Source organism: Gadus chalcogrammus, chromosome 18 (genome assembly GCF_026213295.1).
Source record: "Gadus chalcogrammus isolate NIFS_2021 chromosome 18, NIFS_Gcha_1.0, whole genome shotgun sequence".
Classification (NCBI taxonomy): domain Eukaryota; kingdom Metazoa; phylum Chordata; class Actinopteri; order Gadiformes; family Gadidae; genus Gadus; species Gadus chalcogrammus.
The window spans coordinates 1,470,025-1,476,092 of NC_079429.1; positions in this window are offsets into that span (position 1 = coordinate 1,470,025).

Genomic DNA, 6,068 nt, shown 5'->3' on the forward strand with positions numbered 1-6,068 from the left:
ATTTGAAACAATTAATTGAATATGTGTGAGAGGCCATTCTTCCTCTTGAGTGTGCTTCCTATTTAGGTCTAGTGTACACCCATACTGTCCACAAGCACCCACCCCCCTCCCCATATGGATATGGGGAATTGTTGCCACGTCCCAGTGGTGGTGGTGTCATATATATGAAAGAGGGCATTCAAATATGCTACAATGATCAATTTGGAGGCCGAAGCCCTAAAGGCAGTGATGCAATAGGTGACTGAGTCGAGGACATTAACAAGTAAGCTATAGGACACGCAAGCAGAGGGAAAGCCTATGGGAAAGCAATTTCCCATAGGAAATGAATGGGATTCTTAAAAAATTTAAATAAAATAGGAGGAGCAAAATATTAATTTTTAGTGAGGTGTGTGTTGTTAGTACCACATAGTAGAACATGTCTAAATTGGTCTGGGGCCTCTGTGTCCCCTAACTCAGAAGCTATTGAGCAAAAAGCCGTTTTCCATAGGAAATGAATGGGATTTTTAAAAAATTCAAATAAAATTGGAGGTGCAAAATATTTATTTTTAGTGAGGTGTGTGTTGTTAGTACCACATAGTAGAACATGTCTAAATTGGTCTGGGGCCTCTGGGTCCCCTAACTCAGAAGCTATTGAGCAAAAAGCCGTTTTCCATAGGAAATGAATGGGATTTTTAAAAAATTCAAATAAAATTGGAGGTGCAAAATATTAATTTTTAGTGAGGTGTGTGTTGTTAGTACCACTTAGTAGGACAGGTCAACATTGGTGTGGGGCCTCTGGGTCCTATAACTCGGAAGCTATTGAGCAAAAAGCAATTTCCAATAGGAAATGAATGGGATTCTTAAAATATTTAAATAAAATAGGAGGAGCAAAATATTAATTTTTAGTGAGGTGTGTGTTGTTAGTACCACATAGTAGGACAGGTCAACATTGGTCTGGGGCCTCTGGGTCCTATAACTCGGAAGCTATTGAGCAAAAAGCCGTTTTCCATAGGAAATGAATGGGATTCTTAAAATATTTAAATAAAATAGGAGGAGCAAAATATTAATTTTTAGTGAGGTGTGTGTTGTTATTACCACATTGTAGGACAGGTCCACCTTGTTTTGGGGCCTCTGGGTCCCATAACTCGGAAGCTATTGAGCAAAAAGCCGTTTCCCATAGGAAATGAATGGGATTCTTAAAATATTTAAATAAAATAGGAGGAGCAAAATATTATTTTTTAGTGAGTTGTGTGTTGTTAGTACCACTTAGTAGGACTGGTCAACATTGGTCTGGGGCCTCTGGGTCCTATAACTCGGAAGCTATTGAGCAAAAAGCAATTTCCCATAGGAAATGAATGGGATTCTTAAAAAATTTAAATAAAATAGGAGGAGCAAAATATTAATTTTTAGTGGGGTGTGTGTTGTTAGTACCACATAGTAGAACATGTCTAAATTGGTCTGGGGCCTCTGGGTCCCCTAACTCAGAAGCTATTGAGCAAAAAGACGTTTTCCATAGGAAATGAATGGGATTTTTAAAAAATTCAAATAAAATTGGAGGTGCAAAATATTTATTTTTAGTGAGGTGTGTGTTGTTAGTACCACATAGTAGAACATGTCTAAATTGGTCTGGGGCCTCTGGGTCCCCTAACTCAGAAGCTATTGAGCAAAAAGCCGTTTTCTATAGGAAATGAATGGGATTCTTAAAATATTTAAATAAAATAGGAGGAGCAAAATATAAATTTTTAGTGAGGTGTGTGTTGTTAGTACCACTTAGTAGGACTGGTCAACATTGGTCTGGGGCCTCTGGGTCCTATAACTCGGAAGCTATTGAGCAAAAAGCAATTTCCCATAGGAAATGAATGGGATTCTTAAAAAATTTAAATAAAATCGGAGGAGCAAAATATTAATTTTTAGTGAGGTGTGTGTTGTTAGTACCACATAGTAGGACAGGTCAACATTGGTCTGGGGCCTCTGGGTCCTATAACTTGGAAGCTATTGAGCAAAAAGCAATTTCCCATAGGAAATGAATTGGATTCTTAAAAAATTTAAATAAAATAGGAGGAGCAAAATATTAATTTTTAGTGAGGTGTGTGTTGTTAGTACCACTTAGTAGGACTGGTCAACATTGGTCTGGGGCCTCTGGGTCCTATAACTCGGAAGCTATTGAGCAAAAAGTAATTTTCCATAGGAAATGAATGGCCGAATATCCGTCGAATATCCAACTTCAAACTAACTTCACCACGGTCGAAACTGACTTGTTTTAGAGGAAACTAAACCAGTTTGCAGGATGAAACAAGGCTCCATCATAACCGACACACACATACACACACACAGAATTAGTTATGAATTATTATTAATAGGTATGATGATAGGTATAGATTCTGGGCCGACTGATGATCTTTAAATTGTGTGGTCATTGTGCTAGCCTCTGAGTCATGGATGCCCTAAACGACACTGTGATGGTGTTGCGCAGAGTGCAAGCAGCACGCTTTATAAGCAGCAGACGGTACAGGCTACTTCGTGACACTTTTCGAAGATACAACGCTGAACATTTCCGACGTCGGTACCGTCTGTCCAAAAGAGCGGTGAGGCGCCTTATTACTTGTTGGCAGATCAACTTGGGTCCAGACAGAGGTAGAGGGAACATGCCTGTGCCAGTAGCGCACAAAGTTCTCCTGGCTTTACGGTACTTTGTCACGGGGACATTTCTCCGCTGCTGTGGTGACATGATAAATGTCCATGAGAGCAGTTTGCCGTGTGATGCATGGGGCGTGTGCCATCGCCGCCCTTTACTCAAACAATTTCATAATATATGTCAATTAGCGTTTTTATTTATTATAGTTTTATTATATTAAAGTTCACTTTGCATTCCCATTAAGTTTTTGTTGGTAATTATAGCACAAAATGCATCCACCATTAAGTTAAGACTGCATCTCCTGGGTTACACTAGAAATCAGAGTAGGCATACTTCCGGTTTCAAAGCAGTTTAAACAGAGTCAGCTGGGAATCAGCTGATCCTGAACGAGTCGTTACACAGCAATCACGGTCAACCTCGTGCGCAACTGCGTGTTAAACTCCAAAACCTCCGTTTAGGAGTACGGTTTTAAAGCGCAGTAATGCCAACTGACGGAGCAATTGGCCCAATACGTCCATGCACGCACAGCAATGCACAATAAAACACAGTAAAACACAAATCAGTACACAGTAGTACACGGTTCTTGGCGTGTTTTATTCGTTTCTCAAATACAGGAAAGTTAATGTACAGAAGAAAATGATTTTGTCAAGAACTGTACAATATTTACACAAAGACTTTCTTTTTTTAATAGTTTCTTGGAAAATTAGATTGTTTCCAAAATAAGTCATAGTATGCACAAACATTTAGATGATAGAAATGAAATGACTATTTGCTCTTTAAATATCACTCTGAGGGTGTAGATGGACTTATTGATTGCTGATCAGACAGGCGTTGCTCTTATATACAGAGGGGAAGACGGATCTCGGATATGTAATGGTTAGTTAAGTTTCCCAGTACGGAACAAAAATGTTATTTTAAATGTTAGCCTGCCACAGTTTCTATTAAAAACGTTCTCTTATAAATAATTAAAACATGTTTCCATATTGTTACAAAGCTGGCTAGCTAGCATTGACAAGGAGCAGGTTATCCAGCTATGTGTATATGCCAGATACTAGCTAGCTAGCATGTACACATTGCTAGCTAGTTAGTGTAGCTACACAGCAGGCTAGTTAGCAGTGTGGACACATAGCAGGCTAGCTAGCTACCATTGACACGTAGCAAGGTAGCCAGCTATGTGTGTGTATGCTAGTTACTATCTAGCTAGCACACACATAACTAGCTAGCCAGTGTAGACACAGAGCTTGGTAGCTAGCTAGTGTAAACACGTAGCGGGCTAGCTAGCACAGTTACAGCATGGGGTTTAGTTATCAACATTTTTTTTTACTTAAACACACAGTCTCCATAGAAACGTCGTTCGTTCACTCTCTGCACACGCTCTCACTCCTCCGCTCACGGTCAAAGATTCTCCAAAAAAATAATTTACGTAAAAACTAAAAACGTTATTCGCTTCCCTTTCGGCTGCGGCCATGGCGAGTCATTTCCTGTCTCTGGGGGGGTCATTTCCTGTCTCAAGGTACTATCACTTCCTGTGCCTCAAGAGACCACACCCACTGATGATGTCCACACGACGTCATCCATGGCGAGGGGCGTGTCCTGGGGGCGTGTCCTGGGGGCGGGGTCAGGCCTTGGAGCTGAGAGCCAACAGGCTGCTGAAGGCGCTGTACAGCGTGTCGAGCCAGCTCTGATTGGCCATGCACTGCTGGACCACCTCCTCCTGGCCAGGGTCATCGGCCGCCTGCTCCACACTGTGGCTCTGCACACGCACACAGTGAGACAGAGACATTAAACACACACACACACACACAGTGAGACAGAGACATTAAACACACACACAGACACACACACACACACAGTGAGACAGAGACATTAAACACACACACACGCACACAGTGAGATAGAGACATTAAACACACACACACACACACACACACACACACACACACACACACACACACACACACACACACACACACACACACACACACACACACACACAGTGAGACAGAGACATTAAACACACACACAGACACACACACACACAGTGAGACAGAGACATTAAACACACACACACGCACACAGTGAGATAGAGACATTAAACACACACACACACACACACACACACACACACACACACAGTGAGACAGAGACATTAAACACACACACAGACACACACACACACAGTGAGATAGACATTAAACACACACACACAGTGAGATAGAGACATTAAACACACACACACACACACACACAGTGAGAAGGAGACATTAAACACACACACACGCACACAGTGAGAAGGAGACATTAAAACACATACACACGCACACAGTGAGATAGAGACATTAAACACACACACACACACACACACACACACACACACACACACACACACACACAGTGAGATAGAGACATTAAACACACACACACACACACAGTGAGATAGAGACATTAAACACACACACACACACACACACACACACACACACACACACACACACACACACACACACACACACACACACACACACACACACACACACACACACACACACACACACAGAGATAGAGACATTAAACACACACACACAGTGAGATAGATACATTAAACACACACAGTAAGATAGAGACATTAAACACACACACACACACAAACACACACAGTGAGATAGAGACATTACACACACAAATGCACAGTAAGATAGAGACATTAAACACACACACACATACACACACACACAGTGAGATAGAGACATTAGACACACACACACGCACACACAGTGAGATAGAGACATTAAACACACACACACGCACACACACAGTAAGAGAGACATTAAAAACACACACACACAGTAAGATAGAGGCATTAAACACACACACACACACACACACACACACACAGTAAATAGAGGCATTAAACACACACACACACACACACAAACACACACATACAGTAAGATAGAGACATTATATGCACACATAATAAAACCCATTACATACATTATATACACACAAGATATATACATTATATACACACACATGAAGATGTATACATTATATATACACATTATAAAACACATGACATACGTAATACACACAGATTAAGATATATACATTATAGACACATATTATAAAACACACTACAATATACAAACACATCAGCTCTACACAATATAGATACACATTCATATACTTTATACACACTTTCAACTCATAACTAGCAGTGCAACGGGTCAACCCTCACAGTTCGGGGCGCAGGGGATCTGCGGATCGGCTGACTATGCAAATAAAATAATTAATGTTGTGCGTTCACGTGATCGGCGCATGTTTAAATTCTGGTATTCAGCACATTGAGCCCTTCTGATTTGTCTAGGATGAAATAGAGTGGTTGACACAGAAATGTTGACTATTGGTCCTGTCTCGGGTATTTGGCTCATTTCGATTCGCCCCTGCCTGCTTC